General features: G+C 38.4%; 1 protein-coding gene across 4 annotated transcripts in view; it reads left to right on the forward strand.

Annotated features, from left to right (window-relative positions):
* Nucleotides 1-1,150: 1,150 nt before the first annotated feature.
* Nucleotides 1,151-25,038, forward strand: part of EPS8 (epidermal growth factor receptor pathway substrate 8) — a 170,602-nt gene continuing 146,714 nt past the window's right edge. For all 4 annotated transcript variants that reach the window (XM_058558699.1, XM_058558703.1, XM_058558700.1 and 1 more), the window contains exon 1: nt 1,151-1,318. The gene's annotated coding sequence lies outside the window, so the exon portion shown is untranslated. The remainder of the gene's footprint in view (nt 1,319-25,038) is intronic.

Here is a 25,038-nt window from a genome sequence, read left to right on the forward strand (position 1 = left end):
GTTTAAGATAGAGGACTGGACTTGAGACCTATTCCAACTTTTAGCATAATAGTTTTAATTTCCACCTTGGTCTGAAATCTCACTTTCCCCTGACTGCTCTTTTCCCTTGCTTCATAAAGCGAGCAGGTCCAATCTATTTTAACCAAGTTTATAGTCTGTCGTTGACTTCTGGGAGTCAATTGCCTTTAAAGAATTCAGAATGGGTTTGGAGGCATAGCAATGACCAAGTATTTTAACAGTAAGAAAATACAATGCTCACAGATGGAAGGACTTCTCATTTAGTGGCTCCGTGAGCTCCTCAGGGAGAAGGCGAAAGTAATGAGAGTTAGTTAAGTTACGAGAGGCATTAAGTGAAGAAGCCTCCGCTCTTTCAAACCACATCAAGCTCTTGGCAAGAGTTACATGCAAAATGGGATCCAAGGCAGGCGCGCGAGCGGGTCTGGGCTTGCTAGCTGGAACTAAGGACCCCCAGTTTGGAGACCCCAGAGACCGAATGGAGACTCTCGGGTGCCACCAGTTTGCGGCATGAGTTGACACAAAAAAGAGGAAAGCTACAAAAGGCGGAAAACAGGTGGGAGGGCCGGAGAAGGACGATGAGGGCTGGCCGGTCCTTGGGTGCGGCTGGCTTACCGCCCGCACAATAGTGGCCGCGAGTTGTGCCCCAGGATCCGGGAGGCTGTAAGTGGAGCGCTCCCTCCGCCCCGGGCATCAACCCGTGCCCAGGGGCGCACCTCTCCACACGCTCTGCTCCCCGTCCCGCGTCTCCCAGCGGCTAGTCGGTCCTGCTAGGGCACTTCTGGAAACCTGTCGTTGGCTCGGAACCTTGGTCCCACTTCGATCGCGGCCTTGATAACTTGGCGCGGCGCCCTGCCGCCTCTCCTCGGGCCCCTCTCCCGCCCAGCGCTCCCCGCCGGCGCGTTCGCCTCCAGCGCTGGGGTCAACCAGTTACTCCGCCGCCCGGCTGCCGCCAAGACCCGGAGAGCGGAGTGCGCTCCCGGCCGCGCGGCGCGCGCTCGCCCGCTCGCTCCTCGCGGGGGTACTGGGCATGCGCGGCGCGCGGCTGGCGCTGGCGGCGAGCGGGCGAGCGCGCGGGCAGCTCCAGACGTCGCAGGCGGCGGCGGGCGAGGCGGTGTCGCCCGGCGCGGGGCCGGCGCTGTGCTCGCCCGGGAGATCGCCGCTCCTCAGCTCCGCGCAGACGGCGGCTCGCGGAGCATTGGAGGGCGCGGTCCAGGTCGGGGGCTTTTTCCTGGCTGTCTCCTGCCTCGTCTGGGCTCGAGGCGCCTCCGGGGAAAGCTGCGGCCCCGAGGGCGGATCCGAGGTAAGAGCCCCTCGGCGAAAGGCGCCTGCCGGTGTCCAGCGGCTGGAACTCGCCCTCGATTTTAAAATCCGCCTTTGTGTGCTGGGATGGAGCGGTGCCAGGCGCCGCCGCTGCCTTCATTCACTTTGACTGCTTTCAACTGGTGTTGGGAGCCAGGTGTGCGAGGGCGCGCCCGGTCCTAGTGGACCTCGGGGCAGCTGCTGCCCCGTGGCCCCGCCGCCCCCCCAGCCGCCGCCCGGCCTCCCCGAGCCCCCCGGCTCCGGGAGGGCTGGGCAGAGAAGATCCACAGTGTCCCCGTAATATTTCCTGGTAACCTGAGCTGCTGCAGATACACCTGCGCTTATCTGGTCCGTGGGGCGGCTGCAGAACGAGTATTCTTCTCCCCGCTTATCTTAGACTTGGGGTTTCGAGACCCAAATGGGTGGGTCTTTTGAAATTGACACTTTGGGACAAGGTCCCGCCATCGTATACCCTCTCGAAATGAGATAGCTCATTGTTTTTGAATAGTTGACACTCCTAATTCCTGTTGACTTTTCTTTCTTAGCTTCCGCCACTTTACTCCCTCAGCCTTTTACTTTTGGAAAGACAGCCCTGCTGGTGTCCTTGTCAATTAATGCCTTTGGAGTGGATTTCTCCACCTGTGTAGACGTTGCTCGGTCCTCCCATGCTCACTGTGTTTGCTTTCCTTTCAAGGACTACCTGTCTGCAGAATCTTTGCACGGATTGTTCTCAAATCCTTCCTTTCCGCTGGCACCCACAGTACTGCTGGAATCTCTGTGAGGGTAGGACATTGTAGTCTTAGGATCTGAAATCCGTAGACATCTAGAGCGGTAGAGCATTAGGAACTGGAATCCTCTTTTACAAAGTGTATTTCAAGGAACTGTGTTATTGCTTTTCTTTTAAAGGTTTCAGTTTTGGACTCAGCTAATAAGAGGAATAGCTAATATCTTAAGAGTTCAGGTAGGACTTGGTTTCAGAAGCATGTGAATAGTTAGAGCTTGGCTTTGTTATTTTAGGGAGAGAGGAGAATTAGGATTCCCAGAAGGCTTCTGTATATATATATATATATATATATATATATATATATATATATATACACACACACACACACATATATAATATACACATAACAACAAAGTAACTGTGTTGTGTATTGCTTCTAATTTATTTCCGTTGAAAGGATACGGTTCTTCTGCAGCGACTTGGGTTTTGGAAAGTGTGAGCTAGTAATTTAGATCATGTGGTCATTGAAATGAAAGTCAATGTCATCCTTTCTCACCTAGCATAGGTTTTCTATTTGGATTTGGAGTTTTCTGAACCTATTGCTATAGTTCTTAAGTTGCTGGTATGGAAAATTTTTGGTCATGGGTTCACACTTTTATTTACAATTTGAAAAATAATGCACTTCATAGACTTGCCCCTTGAAGTGTAGAGTAGAATGTATCACAAATGTAATAACATTTAGAATGCCTTTAATGCCAAATTCGTAGATGAAGACTTTTAAGAATTCCCAGTCATTCACTTCACAACAGAAAGAAAAGAAAAGGAAAGAGAACTTGCTTTTAATTCTACTACTCTGAGATAACCACTGTTCACTTGTGGTACATACTCTTGTAATCTTTTTTCCTCCCACTTTCTAATGTCATTGAATAAGATTATATTGTAATTTTCAGCCTTTTATTAATAGTGGGGGAATACTTTAAGTTGTATTTAGGGCAATGTCTTCTTGTTTGTTCCCTATCAAGAATCTAGTTTCTAAACACTTTGCTTGTCTCTAATCAAATGGAAAGATTTCCTTTTGCTTTTATTTCTAGCTTTTCCTGCTTTCAATTTTGTATCTATGCTGATACTTTTCAGATATCAGTTTTTTTCTTTTTTATGCTATGATGTAGGCTTACCATTCTCTGCTTTCACTGTTTTGTTTGATACATTTCAAATTCTAGTCCTTTTCATTTCTTACACTGTACTACACACACATTCTCCCACTGCTTTTTACTCTTTTTCTCCTGACTCTCCTGTTTTCTTCATTTATCTATTTTAATTTTGCAGCAGCTCACTTGAACTATGGTTTGTATAAGAAAACATAGTATCCAGAATAGAAGATGATGGCTTTTCTCAAGTTCTCTCTTTAGATACTTGAAGTTTTGTTAGATGAATATTTTAGCACTGATTTGATTTATGTAAAATTTAGGTTAGCTTTTCTGAGTTGTATTAAACATAGTTGGTAGTTATTTGGATCATTACAAAACAATATAAGTTAATGATAGGTCGCAAACTTGCAGACATTTGCAATGGTACATAAGGGGAAAAAGTGGAATTTTAGTTAAAGTACTCCAGCTATAGTACATCCCTGCTGGGAATTACTGCGTGAAATTGTTTGCAGCTGTTAGTGGTTGAAAATATTTTCTTAAGAAAAACTCTGTAACAGAATAGTTGCAAACATTTTGAGTTGAATATATGCAGGGATAGTGTGAAGTTCATCAGTGCTTCACTACAATCTCTTCAGTGTTTTCTAGATACATTATTAAATGGGATTTTTTTGTGTGTGTGTGAGGAAGATTGGCCCTGAGCTCACATGTTGCCAATCTTCCTCTTTTTGTTTAAGGAAGATTGGCCCTGAGCTAACATCTGTGCCAGTCGTCCTCTATTTTTTTTGTATGTGGGTTGCTGCCACAGCATGGCTTGATGAGTGGTGTAGGTCCGCGCCTGAGATCCGAACCTGTGAACCCAGGCTGCCAAAGCGGAGTACACTGAACTGAACCACTATGCTGCCAGCCCAGCCCCCTTAAATGGGATTTTTAAAAATATGTTTTATTGTTTAGATCAGTTTTAGATTTACAGAAAAAGTGTAAAGATAGTACAATGAATTCTCATATACCCCATTCCCAATTTCCCCTCTTATTAACATATTAGTATTTGTTACAATTAATGAAGGAGTATTTGTATGTTATTATTAACAAAAGTTCACACTTTATTTAGATTTCCTTAGTTTTTATCTAATGTCTTTTTTCTGTTCCAGGATCCTACCGTCCAGGATCCCACATTACACTTAGTTGTCATGTCTCCTTAGGCTCCTCTTGACTGTGACAATTTGTTAGACTTTCCTTGTTTTTGATGACCTTCACAGTTTTGAGGAGTACTGGTCAGGTATTTTGTAGAATGCTCCTCTATTGGAATTAGTCTAATGGTTTTTCTCATGATCAGAGTGAGGTTTCAGGTTTTTGGGAGGAAGATCACAGAGGTAAAGTGCGATTTTTATCACATCACATAGAGAGTACATACTATCAACGTGGTTTATCACTGTTGATTTTCCTCTTGATCACCTGGCTGAGGTAGTGTTTGTTAGGTTTCTGCACTGAAAAGTTACTCTCTTCTTTCTTTCCATGCTGTGCTCTTAGACGAGTGTCCCTGTGCACAGCCCAGACTTAAGGAGTGGAGACTTGTGTTTCTCCTCCTTGAGGGTGGGGTATCTGTGTAAATTATTTGGACTTCTTCTGCGTGGCAAATTTCTCTCTTCTCCCATTTATTTGTTGATTCAGTGATTTACTTATGGTGGTCTGGACTCATGATATATATTTTATACTTTGGGTTATAATCCAGTACTACTTTATTTTGTTGCTCAAATGGTTCCAGCTTTGGCCATTGGGAGCTCTTTCAGTTGGCTCTTGTGTCCCTTTGACTTATCTCCAACAATGTGAGTTTTTTTAAAAAATCACTTCCTTACTTTCTAGCATTAAAAAATGCTTCAGGATCGTCTTGTGTGTTTCCATGTCCTGCCCCAATCCTAGAATCAGCCAGAAAGAATCTGGTTCATTTTCTTCGGAAGTGGTATTGGAAGTCAAGATCTGGGTGCTAGATGTTCTTGTTGCTACTGGGGTGTCATTGCTTCTAGGCCCTCTCATCTGACAGAGCAGGATATATGTGTGTATATACAAACCTGTGTATACTTATACACTTGTACACCTGTCTACACTTATCTGTACATATTTCTCTGTGTAACCATGTGTATCCGTATTAACCTAAATATGAGTTCATAGGGATGTTTCTTACTCAGCCTAATGCATTACCACCTATATCATTCTGGCCTTCTCGCCTTGCTTATCTGTAAACTCATTCCAACAGTGAGAAGGAACCTGGCTTCTACCACCTGCTATCCATTTAGTTAATTGTTCAATTCCATTATATGTGTGTAGCAGTGTTGAAGTTGTTAACTTGTTGTTTCTTTACAGAGGGTGGGAAACAACTTTATCAACTAGAGTACAGTGCTTGTGTGCAGTTCCTTTTGCTTTTAGTCTTACAGATTCTGCTCCTTTTCCTCCTATCCCCTTTAGTGAGGTTGTTGCACACTATAAGACAGTTAGATCCTTTTGTCACAATCTGCATTCCATCCCGGGATCCCCTGACCTTCTAAATGATTTTTTAAAAATTTGAATATGTTAAGGTTCACTCTTTGTCCTGTAAAGTTCTGTGTGTTTTGACAAATGTATAATTTCATGTATCCATCATTATGGTGTCAAAGTATCATACAGAGTAATTTCAACACGTTAAAAATCCTCTGTGCTTCACCTGTCACTCCCTTAACCCCCTCTCCGTGGCAACCACTGATGTTTTTATTGTCTCTATAGTTTTACCTTTTCCAGATGTCATATAATTGGAATCATATAGCCTTGTCAGACTTGCTTCTTTCACTCAGCAATATGCATTTAAGGTTCATTCATGTCTTGTGTTTTTTTTAATCACTTAATAATATTGTATTGTATGATGTATCACAGTTTGTGTATCTTTTCATCAATTGAAGGATGTCTTGGTTGCTTCCAGTTTTTGGCAACTATAAATAAAGCTGCTATGAATTTTCACGGGCAAGCTTTTGTGTAGACAAGTTTTCAAATCAGTTGGGTAAATACCTAGGAATGTGATTGCTGGATCATATGGTAAGATTTTGGTTAGCTGTGTAAGATAATGCCAAACTGTTTTCCAGAGTGGCTGTACCATTTTGTATTCCCACTAGCAATGAATGCAAGCTCCTGTTGGTCCTTATCCTTGTCAGCATTCGATACTGTCAGTTTTTTGGATTTTATCCATTTTAATAGGTGCGTAGTAATATCTCGTTGCTTTAATTTGCCATTTCCTAATGACATTTGATGTTAAGCATCTTTTCATATGCTGTTTTCCATCTGTATATTTTCTTTGGTGAGATGTCTGTTCTGAACTTTTGCCCATTTTTTAATAGGATCATCTGTTTTCTTATTGTTGAGTTTTAAGAATTCTTTGTATCTTTTTGATATAAGCACTTTATCAGATATGTGTTTTGCACATATTTTCTTCCAGTCTAGCTTATCTTTTTATTCTCTTTACAGTGTCTTTTAAGAGCAAATGTTTTTAATTTTGATAAAGACCAACTTACTAATTTTATGGATAGGCTTTTGGTGTCGTATTTAAAAACTCATTGCCAAATTCAAGGCCACCTGGATTTTATCTTTTTTTTCCCCTAGAAGTTTTATAGTTTTATATTTTACATTTTGATCTGTGATCCATTTTGAGTTAATTTTTGTGAAAGGTGTAAAGTCTGTCTCTAGATTCACTTTTTTGCCTATGGACTTCCAGCTGTACCAATACTAAGTAAATGTGGTTTTTAAGTCAAGTAGATTATAAATTAGGTTTAGGATTGAAAGGAAAGTGTTTTTATTTGATTTTTTTTTACATGTTCTGCAAAATTGCTTAAAATAAACAGATGAGAAATGACTTGGAAAATAAAATGTAGTATTACCTAGACTGTGTGCCAAGATTGGTTCCTGGACGTTATACATAATTTGTTTCCCTCTTCCTCACTAACTCAGAGATTCTTCTTTGTGGAAAATGGAATTGTTAATACAGAGTAACACCTGTCAGTTCTTTTAGATCTAACCACAGGAAATAATTAATAGTTTTATTTTTTACAAAGAGGATCTGAAATAACGGATTTGCAAGGTTCTATGCTGAGAAGAGGCAGATGATGTCTGTACCATCTAGAAACTTGAGACTTCCTCACTGTATAGTCTTCAGTCTTATCCCATGCCACTCCTCTTGCCACGAGTGGCTTTTTTCAAGTACCTTTCTTTTGGTAAACACTTTGCATCATTGACGTTGGGGGCAGGAGTATTTATGTTGTTATACTACAGTTAGAACCAGTAGCCTTCAAGAATCATCTGGTTAGATCTGACATAAAACTAGCGCCTTTGGTGTGGCAGATATACATTCTCTCTTTTAACTCTTAAAAGAGCTCTTTACAGCAAGTCTCCTTATTTCCAGATTACAGGTAAGAAGTAGGCTCAGAAACGTAAAGTCACGTGTCCTGTGGTCCACATGAGGAGAAAGAGACAGAGTTGAAATGGGAACCCTGATCTTTCTGACTCCAAAACTCGTGCTCTTTACACTTGGCTGTGCTGAATCTTATAAAAGAAAAAGTGCAAGGACAGTATCTGGGCATCCTTGAGGTTATTCTTTCTTTAATACTGGACACCACTTAAATGACTACTGAGCTAAGTGAGAATGGCTCAGAAGCTTGTGTTTTTGAGATCCGTGGAGATTTTTTTAACTTTTTTTTTCTGTTGACTCATCCACATCCTACTGACCCAGAAATATGAGGCGTTGGAACATGTTTATAAAGAATGAGTTTCCTTTAAGAGATGAAATTATGGAGGATTAGGAAAAATAAAACAAATAATCGTGGCATTAGCTAGTTGTTGATCCCTTTTCCCCACTGAATTATAAGTTTCTTGAGGGCAGGGAACTGAATGTCAATTATTTTTAAGCACAGCACATCACATATGATACACACTCACTAAATGTTTGTTGAATGAAATTAGCACTTGCTATCATACTTTTGATAGAAGTATGTTTAGAATGTTTAGAAGGGGATGAGTTTTTCCTCATAGAGGAATTTGAGCTTTATTGCATTTCATTTATTCATTCATTCATCATGTTGAGCATTTGTTGAGTATCTGTTCTGTGCCAGACACTGGGAATGCAAAGATGGATAAGATAGGGTCTCGGCTTTCTGTCATCAGGGAACCCAGAGAATGGAGGCAGCCAGGCAATCATTTCAGTGGAGAGTGGAGCTAAAGGGAGTATATATTAGACAAACAAACAAGCAATGGACTTTGAAATCAGAGAGAACTTATCTGCCATAGTTTTCTTATTTAAGAAGTGGAAATGATAATAGTACTTACTTAACGCAGTTGCTGGGGGGTAGGTTAAGTGAAAAAATACATGTGTATATATATATGTATATCCCAGTATATGAAAGAGAGAGACTCACTGTGGTTGAGGAGTCAGAAAAGTCTTTGTTGGGGGATGTGACATTTAAGTTTTATAGGATGAATTTTTGAGGCCAAGAATTGAGAGTATGAGGTAGAACTCCAGGACATTCTAGGCAGAAAGATGGATATGTTTGACATGTGCAGAATGGCTGGGCATGACGGGAGTTGGGAAATTCTGTACATTCTTACATACAGAGCCTGCAGGATTATTACAAAGAACTGAATAACCAGTTATTTTTCATTTTTGTAAGTAACAATACAATAGAATATTCATTACATGGTAGTGGGAGAGAATAAAGATACCAAACCTGTTTTAAGAATTGCACGAATCTCCTTTTCTAATCATATGACTTTCTAAATATAGTCCTTTATGTAGTAGATGAATTCTTGTGTTCTTTTTCAGTCCTGTGATACTCAAGTGATTTTATTAAGAAAGAGGACTTGTGTGTTTTTGGGTGAAATCAAGGCCCTGTCTCAAACCATTGTTATATTTAGTAGCATAGCAACATAAGAATGTAATATCCTGCAAAGGCACGATCTAGTCCTGTTTGAGCCAATCCAGAATTCTAAGAACCATGAACAGTTTCTGAACAGAACCAGAAACATAATATTTAGGAATGTGCTAAAATAATTTATTAAGTGAATGAATCATGTGCTTGATAAGAAGTCAGAGTTCTACAGCTGAAAGTGTATTTATAATATAAGGAAAAAAGGAAAGAAAAAATAGAAAAAAATGAAGATCATAGAAGGAAAAGAAGTTTATATTTAAGGAAAGAGAAAAATGTATTTTTTTTTTGTGCTATATTTTATTGATTGGTATTCTTCAGTAGGAGGCTCTGTGTGCTTTTTTTTTTTTTTTGTGAGGAAGATCAGCCTTGAGCTAACATCCATGCTAATCCTCCTCTTTTTGCTGAGGAAGACTGGCCCTGAGCTAACATCTATTGCCAATCCTCCTCCTTTTTTTCCCTTTTTTCTCCCCAAAGCCCCAATAGGTAGTTGTGTCATAGTTGCACATCCTTCCAGTTGCTGTATGTGGGACGCGGCCTCAGCATGGCCCGACAAGCAGTGTATGGGTGTGCGCCTGGGATCTGAACCCGGGCCGCCAGTAGCGGAGTGCGCGCACTCAATCGCTAAGCCACGGGGCCGGCCCCTGAGAAAAACGTATTTTTAAAGTCCTTTCTTGAAAGCTATTGATATGAATTTCATTTTATTTAGAAAATCTTTTATTAGCACCTTTAGAATATTACCTATCACCATTAGAATATTATTCCTTGTTCTAGAAATACATGGATATTATTGATATATTTATTAGTTTAATGCAACAATAGAATGTTTCCAGTGTCTGAAATATATTTGTGATCATTAAACACTGTAATTTTTAATTTTGATTCTAATATTTATGTTTTATAATATTGTAATTGTTTCTAATATTTTTCGTTAGAAAATAAAACATTTAAAAAAGTGTAAGTGACAAAACAAATCTGTAAAGAAAAGTATGCATGAAATATGTTGCTTTTGGAAAGATGTTGAATACAATTTGTTTAATTTTCTGCAATAATTTTGACAGTTGAAGTTAATGATAATTTTAGACATTAACATACAATAAGATAGGTTTAAGTATGTTGACTTTTCTATTTGAAGAAAGATATACCTGTGATGATAGAGAGGGAAGATAACATTTAATTTCATATATGGAAGAAAATGGAATGTTATTATAGCTTTGTAGATTATTTTTCCCCATATAAGCATCCTTATCTTGCTTGTGTTTGTATGTGTGTGTGTGTAAGTAATCTCCCTTTTCTCTTTTCAGTGTGTTTTCAAAACTTTAACTGTTTTATGACCAACTGTATGTTGATATTTAAAAATATTACTCTCTAATCTAGAAATATTGATTTAGAAACCCTATCTTTAGGTTGAGTTGTCTTTATTATTTTAGTGTACTTATCTACATTATCAGAACTTCTGATGTAAAGTCTGTATATTTTGTGTACTACAAACTAGTGTTATATTTTTTTACATCTCAGGATCCTTTTAATCAAGAGAGGACATTAATTTTATTGATAGTTCTTTTATTTTGCTTTTTTGTGGGGCCTTGTTAGATTCTGAATAATTTAGAAGCAGTGGAATTCTTTCTGTGATAAAAATCTAGTAATTGGGCCAAATCTTATAGCGTTATTCACGTGATACTTATGAATGTAAAGGTGTGGAATTAATATGTATGCCTGAAGAATGTATATTAAAGAGAGTATTTTTATTATTGAGGAAAATAGCCCTCTAAAAGTTTTTAATGTGCATGACATGACAGATTTGCTTGAAGTCTTATCTCTTCTATATTTAAATGAATAATCCATGATAGTCAAGCCTGAACAACAATGTATAAATAATAATATAAAAAAGTTATAATTTCATTTAAATTTAGGTAGTATATTTGCTATCTTTGTAGAATTACAGAATAAATTGTTTCAAGTATCTTTTCTTTTTATGTTATTTTAATTTTTTGTATGTTTCTTATCCAAATTATTGAAACAAAAAGTTTTAGCACCGTTTACTATAACATCCATGCACTTGGCCATATTTCACATTTTTCAGCTTTAAAACTTGCTACTTGCTGTGGTCTCATGAGGAAAACAGTCTTGTGAAAATCTTGAAGCAGATAAATGACCATGTGGGTTTTCCCTCGACACTCCTTCTCCATCGTGCTTCCCTCCTCCCAGCTTTACGGCATCCTCTAGCCCCAGCGTCAGACAGGTTTTTTCAGTCCTCAGATGACTTTAGTTGAAAAATGTATCTTTCATAACTTTGCTATCTTTCCAGTTACTATTCTAACTCTTTCTCACTGCCTGGTGGGATCTCACCCATGGAGAGTGAAATCCAAATAAAAGAGACATTCATGGTGGTTATGATGGTGAAGGTAAAGTTTAGGCTGCTAGAGAGTTTGAAACAAAGGAGTGATTGAAGCCCTCATCACCTTCATCTAATTTGAGTCGTAAGTAAATCATTTTGGAAGTAGTGAAGTCTCATTATGAAGATAATGAAATCTTGTCCAGAGTAAATACATTAACAGTGACTAACTTTAACTGGAATGCATCTTAACACGATTCAGTTTTTTTACTAATTAGGAAAGATCCACCATAGTGTTTTTTGTATATTAGAATATATATTTCAGACTATTTTTTACATTTTTTTAGCTGCTTAACACTGTAGGGAATTTTAGGATTTGAATTCAAATGTGTGCCAAGTGAAGTCATATAGTATAAAACATAATTTTGTGTAGAATCCTCCATGGCCTTCTAAAGGGTCTTCAAACAGGAATAAAATTCTCTTCATCTTACCTCCCCCCTTGACCTATATCCGTTTCCAAAGTTATTTTCATTTTCTCTCTCTGCCAGGCGGTTAATGGAATATTTGAGGTATGATTTTGTGAGCTATCACTGTGCTATAGAATAGAAGACCTGAGAATATGGGATAATTTAACCCAGTGGCTATCAATTGTATTTTATGTTATATTTTTGGTTTTCAAAGGCATTTACATGATCCAACTGACAGATTCCAAACTAATGGATAAAGTGGTAAAGTGATTGGGAAAACTAGTGGTAGTACAATCTGATAGAAATAGTTTGGCAGTAACAAAAGTAGAAACACTAAAATTTCTCAAGAACTGTAAGCCATTTTCATCACCACTGTGCTTTTGCTGTTCATGAGCTACAAAGGGGAACTTTGATTATATATACTGTAAAGAACAGTGTATTATTTGGTAGAAGTATATATTAAGTATTTATTTAATAAATAAACACAAAATAAAAGACTTTGGGATCTGAACATGGACATTCCTGTTCTTGCAAGATTTAACAGCCAGATCTTTCTAGCTAACATTGACTTTATTAGGCTAATGTGGACATTAATTGGATTTTTTAGATTATAGGTGTAAGAAATGCTTGCTGTCCGTGGAGGCTGATCTAGTTCCATGTTCCTGAGAGAGCGGATGTGAATTTGGGGGGAAGCTTTTTAGGTGAGGTAGCTGATTCAAGCCTGCTGGGTTTTTCTCTCTTCCAAAGGAGGGGAGGAGTCTGTAGATTTTTGCAAAGGGTTGATTTGAGAATATGGCTTAATTTTTAAGGCAAAAGAAACTAATTCAGCTAAGAGTGTATTTTTTTTTTTTTCCTGAAAGAACTTTTAAAAGCTTCTAGCTGTGGTCATTTCAGCTTCCTATTCCCCCCCCCCTAATTACTAAGGTTTTGTTACTGCTGTCAACCATAGCAATCACTGGGGAGGATAATAGTGGGGTAAAATTTCTTTTAAAAGAAAAATTGTAGAAGAGGAGTGTGTACACAAATGCATATTGAATACAGTAAAGTACATATTGAACTGTCCTTTGTATGTGAGGGCGAATGTTGTTTGCCTACATGGTGATGAATCTTGTTTGATCCGTTTCAACTTCCTCCAGTGATCCTTGTGATGTGTGTTTATGAGATAGTTATGCAAGATTAGGAATTTGCCTAAACCATTAGCGTGCTCGTTGGCTTAATTCAACCCAATCTAATTTCTTGATCTAACAGTCCTGGACATATACAGCTTTTTTTTAATAGAAAATAATTTTGTTTCAGTTAGTGAAATTTATCTGTCAATAAAAAAATATTAAGTGCCTATTAAGTGCTAGACATATTACTAAAAATGAAGATACTGTAATTAACAAGGCAGAGAAGGTTGCTATCCTTACTGAATGCACAGTGTCAGAAACCTAGATTAAAAGAAGCATAAAAACTTAAAAGCATAAAATTCTAGATAAATGGTCAAAAATGTGGAAAAGAATAACCTTTCTCTTTTTTTCTTTTGTTTTTTTTTTTTTTTGGTGAAGAAGATCAGCCCTGAGCTAACATCCATGCTAATCTTCCTCTTTTTGCTGAGGAAGACCGGCTCTGAGCTAACATCTATTGCCAATCCTCCTCCTTTTTTTTCCCCCCCAAGCCCCAGTAGATAGTTGTATGTCATAGTTGCACATCCTTCTAGTTGCTGTATGTGGGACGCAGCCTCAGCATGGCCAGAGAAGTGGTGCGTCGGTGCGCGCCTGGGATCCAAACCCGGGCCGCCAGTAGCAGAGCGTGCACACTTAACTGCTAAGCCACGGGGCCGGCCGCAGAATAACCTTTCTGATCTCTTCCTTCCTCCATTCCTTCCCCCTCCTGCTTCCCTCCCTCCTTCCTTCCTTCTCTTCAATTTCTAAGAGAGTGAAGATATTCACATTTTGTATTATATTTTTCTAAGTGTACTGATATTGTGGATTTATAAAATAAGTCCATTTCCAAATTATGTATGATTTTACAATAATTCCACAAAGGAGCATTTGTTATTTATGAACAGCTTTGGGAAAAATTATAATATACCAGTACTCCCTTTGAAACATTTTCAACTGTTAAGGCCAATTTTAAGATCAGATCAGACAAGTATGGTTTGTGTTATTTTTATAGACACTATTTAATATTTTTTTCTTGGAAACTTTTGGGAATGAAAAAACCGTTATTCCTAAAATGAAGTCATACTAAAGCCTTCAGGTTGGTTGTAAAGTGCTAATCTTTAGAGATGGGGAAATATCTCTTTTATCTTGAATTGGGAATATGGGTAACTTTAAGACCGCCATATGAAGCAACATTGCCTTTGCGTTTTACTTACGAGAAAGAAAAATGTGGACTCCTCCTCCTTTAGTGGAGCCTAGCACTTTCTAACACACCTCTCAAATTACACACCATTGAAATGATCCCCACAATGTGTTTGGCTCATGTGTTTCTAGTTAGCTACTATGAATGAAAGATTCATAACTATCTATTTCAAAAAACTTCTTTCTTTGCATTGCAAAGAGCTTGTTCGGTAACAGGGTCAAGAACTGTTTTTAAACCGTTAAGTCAGCACGTGTGGGTTGGGCCACGATTGGCACTGAACTTTAAAAAAAAAAATTCCGTGCACAAAGAAGCTTCTGAATAAATATTTATCAAACCATTGATTACTATGTTGACTGTAGAAGGATAAGAGTGTCGGAGTTTTCCCACATTCTTAGTGATGTGGGTCAAATATTTTTGTAGCTATTATAGAAAGCCCTGCTAAGTTTTCCCTTATCTTGCCTGTTGGGCAGTGTTTAACAGGATCACAGGGAGGAGGAAGTCATACAAACTTGCCAGACAGATGATTGGAGTCCCCGTGGCAACCTTGTGACCTAATTTTCCAAGCTCTGTCTACCTAACTGGAGAGTTATAGCTGTACCCTGTTAGCTTAAGTAACACTAGGCTTGTATACAAATTGGGGAGCTGGAGAGAGAAGGAGGGAGGGGTAGATATATAAATCCATTTCTGCAGTTTTGCCAAATCCATAACAAAGAGGCACTTTTGTTTTAAAAGAAAACTTAATTCATTATTTCCTCATTTTGGCTGTTTCTTTTTATATGTCTCAAACAAATCATTACCAGAGGTTTTTATTTTTTTTTTTAAAAATTGGTGGCATATTAAAATTTAGTTATTTTTGAAGACCTTTTTTTTTTTTTTAAAGGTAGTATGTAAATATATTGGGAAGAGATAGTGGAATTGTTTACAGGCCTTTTTTCTCCAGTGAATGAGTTTGTGCATTTCTGGTAGCAGTTCCTCAACTATCCAAATAAGATGAGGCTGTTTTTCCTCTCATTAAGCGAGTATTTATGAATACATGTATGTAGTTGATTATGTTTATTAAAGTCATATAAGATTTCCAACCTTTGTTATAAAGTTTATAAATTGTTACTGCAAAAATAAGAATTTGAGATACCAATATGAATCAGTTTTGTTTGGTTGTACCCTGACTTCTAATTGCCTCTTGCCTCTATATATGCTAGCTAGACATAGGAACTTCTTTCTTCTTCTCACAGTGTGTGTATAGTCCAGGTCATATACTATGTTGAAATATGTTGTACCTAGATTATTTGCTGGAATGATAAAACTGATACAGACTTATGTCAGCTAGACTTAAATCACACTATTTTTTCTAGTAAGTACTTAGAATACTTACTTGGTTCTGCTGCAACACGTCTCTCTTCCCACCCCCAACCTTTCTTACTTCTCTCCAGTATCTCTTGAAGGGGCTTGTAACCTAGTTCTAAAATATTTCATGCATCTTCCTTTAACAGGTAATTGGTCCCATGCATATCTTTAATACTAAACTGAGTCAAGATCCCTCATGCATTTTCCTTCTTCCTCTGAGGATGACTGGATTTCTTTGGCTTCATGATTGCCTTCTAATTTTCAACTTGATTTAACCAAATTGAAGTCAGAGAATCATTGATAATCAAAATTAATAACACTGGAATGTAATTTTTAATAATTTAGGCCTCTGTCTCTTATAAAATGTATTATGGAGTCAGTTTAAAACATTAGTATTCTCTCTCCCGTATGTGTGTGTCTGTGTCAAAGCGTTTATGTAGTAAGCTCTTGGAGTTCATGTGTCTCTTGGTGTGGTATTATGTATTTACTTGTAAGCTCTTAGAGGAATTGGATTGTGTTTTTTCACTACTGAATTTTTATCACTTGGAGTTTCTAGTTAGGAAGAGAGACCTGGCTACTCATTTCTGAAAAACTGGCCATGAAAACCCTGTGAATAGCAGTGGAGCATTGTCTGATAGAGCGCTGGAAGGTGAGAGGATGGCACAAAAAGATCGGGCAGGGTGCTGCTCTGCTGTACATAGGGTCCTAGGAATTGGAATCCACTTGGCAGCACTAACAAGAGTTTCTAGTACTTTGTAGATTGTCTGTTTGCTGAATGAATGTTTGTTTTGTAATGATCACTGTTTTTTTTTTTTTTTTTAAGAATGTTCTCTTCCTTTGGCTCCCATGATGCTTTGCTTTCCTGGTTTACATCCTGCCTTTCCTTTGTTATCCATCTGCACTCAGGTGTTAATTCAGAGGCTCTGCTCCTTGGAGTCTAATGGGTATCTGAAAGTTGTTCCAAAGTGATAATCTTCGCAAGTGAGCTCTAGCACCATCTGTTGGTAGCAGGGAGAGCCAATGCTTTCTTTTTTGGCTTTAGTTCATGGTTTTGTTTGTAATCTGAACACTCACAAGTTGAGAAGTTTCTGAATTTTCCGGAATTCTTTTCTCAGTCCTTATCTCATTTCATGTTTTATTATCTTCCAAGGTGACTTCACTCACTCACATTGTTTCAATTAGGACGTTGACTCTCAATTCTTTATCTCCAGCTGATGCTGTTCTCCTGAGCTCTAACCCTTTATTTCTGACTGGACCTGAATGTCACACAGGCCCCAGAGACTTCACATGTCCCCGAATATATGTGTTGCCTTTTTCCTAACCCCCCTCTCTTCTTTTCCTATTCCTCTGGAGCTGCTGTTACTCAAATGATAACATCAGAGATCTGTGAATCTTTCTGGACCCTACGCTCTCCCTTATCCACCACTCTGTCCCACCTTTAAGTGGTCAGATACCAAATCCTGTTGATTCTTATTGCAAAATGGTTGACAGAGCACTCTCGTCTTCCCTATCCTCACTGCTAATCATATTACTACCTTGCTTAGAATTCTTCAGTAGTTCCTCTTATGCTCATTACAAAGTCCAGTTCCTCCTTATAGTGGCACACAACAAAGGCTCTCTGTGACAAAGCCCCACAGTCCTTTCAGGCCTTATTCTTTGACTCTTATACCCCACAAATGCCATAATAATTGCAATTCCCTGGGTGTATTTAGCTTTGCTCTTCCCTAACTTTGCACGTGCTGTTCCCTCTGCCTGGACTTTCCTCTCTGTCAACCTCATCATCTTGTCTATATTATTTTAGATTTGGCTTAAAGATCACTTTCCCAGAAAAAAATAATCAGTCCCTTCTTTATGTGTAAATGGTATCTTATACTTACTTAAAAGTAGTAATTATATTGCATTATCTGGTTTATTTAATTGTTTTTCTCTCTAACCAGTCTGAACACTTGCAGGTAGAGAAGGTGTCTGAATAATCTTTGTCGTTCTTGTGCCTTAGCACAATGCGGGGTGCACAGTATGTACTCAGTTTTTGTTTTAATACATTTTCAATGAATACATGCTTTAAATGCTTTTTGGTGTTACTGAGATTCCAATCCCTGCTTTACATGTAAACAAAGTTTAATAGAAAAACTGAGCAGGATTCATTTATTCGCTATTTGACCGTTTTACCTGCTCTCTTTCCTAGAGCGTTCTGGAGGCAAAATTGTAAGGTAGACACAGTTTCTCTACAGTATCATTCTATTTCCCTGTCTCTTATCATTCTTCTGTATTTTGCATCTTAGATGCCTCAATGTTGTGCTGCAGCTGCCTAAAACATGTCATGGGCTCATGGGCGGGCTTTCTGATAGAGTTTGCAAAGCTGTTAGTAGGATCCCTATCCCTTTGGTGCATTCCATTTTGAGCCCTGGCTGCTGTTCTTCCAGCCACTCACTGCTGTGTCCGCGCTGCCCCCCCCGCCCCGGGCTGTCCTGCAGTTCATGACTCAGTATTCTGGATAGGGTGAGAAAGAAGTGGGTCTTTTTGGCAGAATCCTGCACGCTGGGGAAGCTGGGCACTCGCTCACACACTCGCACTTTCCCCCGTGGGAGAAATCATGGGCCACGAAGGTCCCTGTTGGCACTGAGCCTTGCCATCTGGGGGGAGGGGGGATGTGGGTAATGGAAACTGTTCCTGTTAACCTCTTCAATGCATGCAGCCTTGGATATTTTTTGCTCCAATGGTGTGCTGGAATCTCTTCGCTGGACTCCCAGACTTCCACAGGGGCACTACTGTCCATGGGTGATCGTCAAAATCGGTGTTATTTGGGGGCGACGAGGGTGATAGGAAACGCTTCTTTCACCATGATGATGATGTCACTCTTCTGAGGCCCACCACTGGTGCTGCTCAGGTTGTGGCCCATAATCATTTCTTGGGGGTTATTTTATGGTTAAACATTTTTGATATCAAGTAGCATAATGTATTATAGTATTCGTAAAGTGTGTTGGGGTGTGAAACGTAATTTTTCCCCGTCATTAAATGGACTTAGTCTGCAATGATTTGGGTTCTTTTGCCTGATATATGTGGTGTAAAAAGCATATAGTATATAATGTGTGTATATGTATTTTTTTTCTCTCTCTTCCTTCCCAGCCTGTTAGCTGTCTCTTCACATTATTGTTTATATACCCTCTAGAACCTCATCATCACCTCATATTTTCTTTCTTCTTTTTGCTCTGGGATTGGAAAAGTAACTAAGCAAGTTTGTTCTAAAATTTTAATACAGACATTTTGAATAAAGACCTAAGTATTGTACCTGTGACTTGAGTAGTAGATGGACTCTCATTTATATCATTTTAATAATTTTTTTATGCCTCTCTCACTCGACGATTTAGTCCCAGCCATGGAGGGCCACCTTATTACCGTCTGTATTGCCACTGCCTAGCACTGTATCTACTTTAAAAAAAATAGCTGATACATATTTTGAATAAATGAATTTTCAACTTCCTGACTAAGTAAAGAGAGCATTAGGCATATAATAGTACAGTCCTATGAAGGCTTAGTACGATTAAATTTTTAGGTCTAACTCTGCATGAACTAATTGTGTGACTTAGGACAAATCATTTGATCTGTCTTGGTTTTACTTGGCTCATATCCAGTGTTTCCTTATTGATTTTCTGTGTGGATGACCTATCCATTGTTGAAAGTGGGGTATTAGAGTCCCCTACAACTGGCCCACAGGCACCTCCAACACTCCATGTGCCTCGCCCACACACAAACCCCCCAACTCCACCCTGTGGCCGCCTCCCTGTGTGTGCCCCTGAAGCAGCAAGAGTGAACCTTTGCAGATGGCTAATGAACACATGCAGAAAGCCAGCCTGACTCTGTAGGATTGGGAGTAACCACACAAACCTGAGCCTTCAGTACTGCCCTAGGGAAAGCAGAGAGGAGGCTGTCAGCACTTGACCTGGCTTTGCAGGATCCACAGAAGGCATACAGTCTTAAGAATTACCCCACAAAAGGAAACAAGAAGTGTGGAGTAGGCATATCTCTAGAAAAGGCCTAAGAAAGCCTCAGAATCCCTAACAGGGCTGAAGGAAGGTATTCTCTCCTGAAACCAGTCAGTAAAGATGGGAAGAGGTGACTCCTTCTTTGTATGCAAGGACAGCAACACAAGACTTCCAGGAACAGGAAAAATCAAGGAAAAACGACACTACCAAAAGAACACAGTAATTTTCTGGTAACCAACCCCCCCAAAAATGGAGATCTGTGATTTTCCTGATAAAAGAATTCAAAATAGTCATTTTAAGGAAGCTCAGGGACCTACAAGAAAACATAGAAGGACAATTCAGTGAAATCAGGAAACAAATGAACAAAATGAGAAGCTTAACAGAGACAGAAATCATAAAAAAAGAACCAAATAGAAATTCTGGAGCTGAAGAATGAATGAACAATGAATAAAATGAAAAATGTAGTAAAGAGTCTCAACATCAGACTGGATGAAGCACAAGAAAGAATCTGTGAAGTAAAAGACAGATTATTTAAAATTATCCAGTCAGAGGGAAACAAAGAAAAAAGAATGAAGAAGTGAACCATGGGATACCATTAAGAGAAACAATCTACACATTATTGAAGTCCGAGAAGGAGAAGAGAGGGAGAAAGGGGCATAAGACTTATTTAGAGAAATAATAGCTGAGAACTTACCAAATATGGGGAGAGAATTGGACATCTAAGTTCATGAAACTCATAATTCCCCCCAAATTTCAACCTAAAATGATTTACTCCAAAACACATTATAATAAAACTGCCTAAAATCAAAGACAAAGAGAATTTTAAAAGCAGCAAGAGAAAAAGAATTCCTTACATACAAGGGAACCTCCATAAAGCTATCAGCAGATTTCTCAGCAGAAATCGTGTAGGCCAGGAGAGAGTGGGATGATATATTCAAAGTGCTGAAAGAAAAAACTGCCAGCCAAGCATATTTTGCCTGGTAAGGTTGTCCTTCAGAAATGTAGGAGAGAGAAATATTTTTCCAGACAAACAGAAGCTGAGGGAATTCATCACTGCTACACTTGCCTGATGAGAAAGCCTGAAAGGAGTTCTTCAAGCTGAAATGAAAGGACGCTAATTAGGAACAGGAAAACATGAAAATATAAAACACACGGGTAAAGGTAAGTATATAGTCGTATTTAGAATACTCTAAGACTGTAATATAGTGGTGCGTTAATCAGTTAACTCTAGTATACAGTTAACTCTAGTGTACAGGTTAAAGGAAAAAAGTGTTAAAAATGACTATAGCTGCAATAATTTGTTAATAGAAACACAGTATAAAAAGAAGTAAATTGTGACATCAAAAACATGAAATATGTGTGTGGAGGAGTAAAAGGGTAGCGTATTTGTATGTGACCAAAATTAAGTTATTATCAGCTTAAAATACGCTGTGATATCTATAAGATGTTTTTTGTAAGCCTCATGGTAACCACAAACAAAAATCTACAGATAGATTTTACAGATAAAGAGAAGGAAATCAAAGCATACTATTACTGAAAATCATCAGTTCTCAAAGGAAGACAACAAGAGAGTAAGAAAGGAACAAGGTAACTACCAAGCAGGCAGAAGACAATTAATAAGATGGCATTAGTAAGTCCTTACCTATCAATAATTCCTTTAAATGTAAATAGATGAAATTCTCCAATCAAAAGACAATGAATGCCTGAATGGATAAAGAAAAACAATATGCTGCCTATAAGAGACTGACTTCAGCTTTAAGGACACACATAGACTCAAAGTGGGGGGTTGGAAAAAGATATTCTATACAAATGGAAACCAAAAGAGAGCAGGGGTAGCTATACTTATATCCAAAAAAACGAACTGAAAGTCAAAAACTGGAACAAGAGACAAAGTCATTATATAATGATAAAGCTGTCAGTTCCTCAAGAGGATATAAAATTATAAATATGCACCAAATGTTGGAGTACCTAAATGTGTTGAGCAAATACTGACGGATCTGTAGGGAGAAATAGAAACCCATACGGTAGTAGTAGGGGACTTCAGTACCCCAATTGCAACAACGGATGGATCATCCAGACGAAAAGGCAACAAGGAAACATTGGACTTGAACCACATTTTAGACCAAATGCACCTAACAGACATAAAGAAATAGAGAACATTTCACCTGACAGCAGCAGAATGCACATTCTTCCCAAGTGCACCTAGAATAGGCTCCCAGAGAGACTATATGGTAGGTCACAAAACAAGTTTTAACAACTTTAAGAAGAATAAAATCATACCAAGGATCTTTTCTGACCACAATCGTTTGAAACTAGAAATCAGTAATAGGAGGAAAGTTGGAAAATTCACAAATATGTGGAAATTAAACAACATACTCCTGAATAACCAATGAGTCAAAGAAGAAATCAAAAGGGAAATTAAATATCTTGAAACAAAAGAAAATGGAAACACGACATACTGAAACTTATGGGATACAACAAAAGAAGTTCTAAGAGGGAAGTTTATAGTGATAAATATCTACAGTCAGGAAAAAAAAAGACCTTAAATCAACAACCTAACTTTATACCTCCGGGAACCAGAAAAAGAGGAGTAAACTAAGCCCTAAGTTAACAGAAGGAAGGAAATAACCAAGATCAGAGCAGAAATAAATGAAATGGAGACCAGAAAAACAATAGAAAAGATCAGCAATACTAAGCTGGTTTTTGAAAAGATAAACAAAATTGACAAACCTTTAGCTTGACTAAGAAAAAAAGAGGGAAATCTCAAATATGTAAATTTGGAAAGAGGAGACATTGCAACTGATGCCGCAGACATAGGATCATCAGAGACTACTGTGAACAGTTACACTCCAACAAATTGTATAACTCAGAAGAAATAAGTTCCTAGAAACATACAGCCTGTCAAGACTGAATCAAGAAGAGAGAAAGTCTGAACAGATCAATAACAAGTATGGAGATTGAGTCGGTAATCAAAACTTCCCCAAATAGAAAAACTCAGGACCAGATGGTTTCACTGTAGAATTTTACCAAACATTTAAAGAAGAATTAACACTAACCCCCTAACTCTTCCAAAAATTGAATAGGAGGGAGTGCTTCCAAAGTCATTTTACAATGCTGACATTACCCTGATACCAAAATGAGATAAGGACACTACAAGAAAAGAAACTACAGGCCAATATCCCTGATGAATATAGGTACAAAAATTCTCAACAAAATACTAGCAGACCTAATTCAACAGCACATTAAAAGGAGCATACACCATGATCAAATGAGGTTTATCCCTGGGATGCAGGAGTGGTTCAACTATGAAAGTCAGTAGCTGTGATACGTCGCATTAATATAATGAAAGATAAAATCATATGATCATCTCAGTAGATGCAGAAAAAGCATTTGAAAAAACTCAACATCCTTTTATAATAAAAATTCTGAACAAATTGTGTATAGAGGGAATTTATTTCAACATAATAAAGGCCATATATGAGGGCCCACAGCTAACATTATAGTCAATGGGAAAGGTTGAAAGCTTTTCCTCTAAGATCCAGAACAAGACAAGGCATCTGCTCTATCCCTACAATTCAATATAGTTCTGGAAGTTTTAGCCAGAGCAGTTGGGCAAGAAAAAGAAATAAAAGGGATCCAAATTGGAAAGGAAGGAGTATAATTGTCTCTGTTTGCAGATGACATGATTTTATATATGGAAAACCCTAAAGACTCCACCAAAAAACTGTTAGAACTAATTAACGAATTTAGTCAAGTTGCAGGATACAAAATCAACATACAATCAGTTGCATTTCTCTACACTAACAACAAATTATCTGAAAAAGAAATAAACAGTCCTATGCACAATTGCATCAAAAACAATAAAATTCTTAGGAATAAATTTAACCAAGGAGGTGAAAGACCTGTACACTGAAAACAATAGGACATAGATAAAAGAAATTGAAGACGACACAAATAAATGGAAAGAAATCCTGTGTTCATGGACTGGAAGAATTAATATTGTTAATTTTTCACAGAATTTTCACAGAAATAGAAAAACAGTCGTAAAATCCATATGGAACTACCCAAGACCCAGAATGGCCAAAGCAATCCTCAGAAAGAAGAAAAGCTGGAGGCGTCACACTCCCTAATTTCAAACTATATTACGAAGCTATAGTAATCAAAAAGAATGATTTTGACGTAAAAACAGACACACAGACCAATGGAACAGAATTGAGAGCTCAGAAATAAACTCACACAAATATGGTTAACTAATATTTGACAAGGGAACTGAGAATACTCAATGGAGAGAGGATAATCTCTTCTTAATAAATGGTGTTGGTAAAACTGGATGTCCACATGAAAAAGAATAAAACTGGACCCAGGTCTTCCACAATTCACAAAAATTAACTTGAAATGATTTAAAGATTTAAATGGGAGATCTGAAAACATAAAACGCCTGGAAGAAAATATAGGGAAAAAGCTCCTCGACATTAGTCTTGGTAATCATTTTTTTGCATGACACCAAAAGCACAAGCAACAAAAGCAAAAACAAACACGTGAGACTCGGTCAAACTAAAAAGCTTCTGCATAGCAAAGGAAACAAGAAAATGAAAAGGCAGCCTAAGGGATCGGAGAAAATATTTTCAAACCATTTATCTGATAAGAGGTTAATATCCAAAATATATAAGAAACTCATACAACTCAGTAGCAAAAACAAAACAAAAAACAATCCCATTACAAAATGGGCAGAGGATCTGAATAGACATTTTTCCAAAGAAGACATATAAATGGCCAACAGGTACATGAAAGGGTGTTCAGCATCACTGATCCTCAGGGAAATGCAAATCAAAACCACAATGAGATATCACCTCACATTTGTTAGAATGGCTATCATCAGAAAGACAAGAGATAAGTGTTGGGGAGGGTGTAGAGAAAAGGGAACCCTTGTGCACTATTTCTGGGAATGTAAATTGATACAGCCATTATGGAAAACAGTATGGAATTTCCTTAAAAAATTAAAAATAGAACTACCATATGATCCAGCAATCACACTGCTAAGTATGTAACTGAAGGATATGAAATTAGGATCTTGAAGAGATATCTGCACCCCCATGTTCCCTGTGGCTAATGATTCACAATAGCTAAGACATGGAAACAACCTAAGTGTCCCTTGACAGATGAATGGATAGAGAAAATGTGGTATATATGTGGGGCCGGCCCGTGGCGCAAGTGGTTAAGTGCGCGTGCTCCACTTCGGTGGCCCTGGGTTCGCTGGTTCGGATCCCGGGTGCACACCGACGCACTGCTTGGCAAGCCATGCTGTGGCGGCGTCCCATATAAAGTGGAGGAAGGTGGGCACGGATGTTAGCCCAGGGCCAGTCTTCCTCAGCAAAAAAAGAGGAGGATTGGCAGATGTTAGCACAGGGCTGATCTTCCTGACCAAAAAAAAGAAAAAAAGA

This window comes from Diceros bicornis, chromosome 17, assembly GCF_020826845.1.
Source record: "Diceros bicornis minor isolate mBicDic1 chromosome 17, mDicBic1.mat.cur, whole genome shotgun sequence".
In the NCBI taxonomy this organism is placed as follows: Eukaryota; Metazoa; Chordata; class Mammalia; order Perissodactyla; family Rhinocerotidae; genus Diceros; species Diceros bicornis.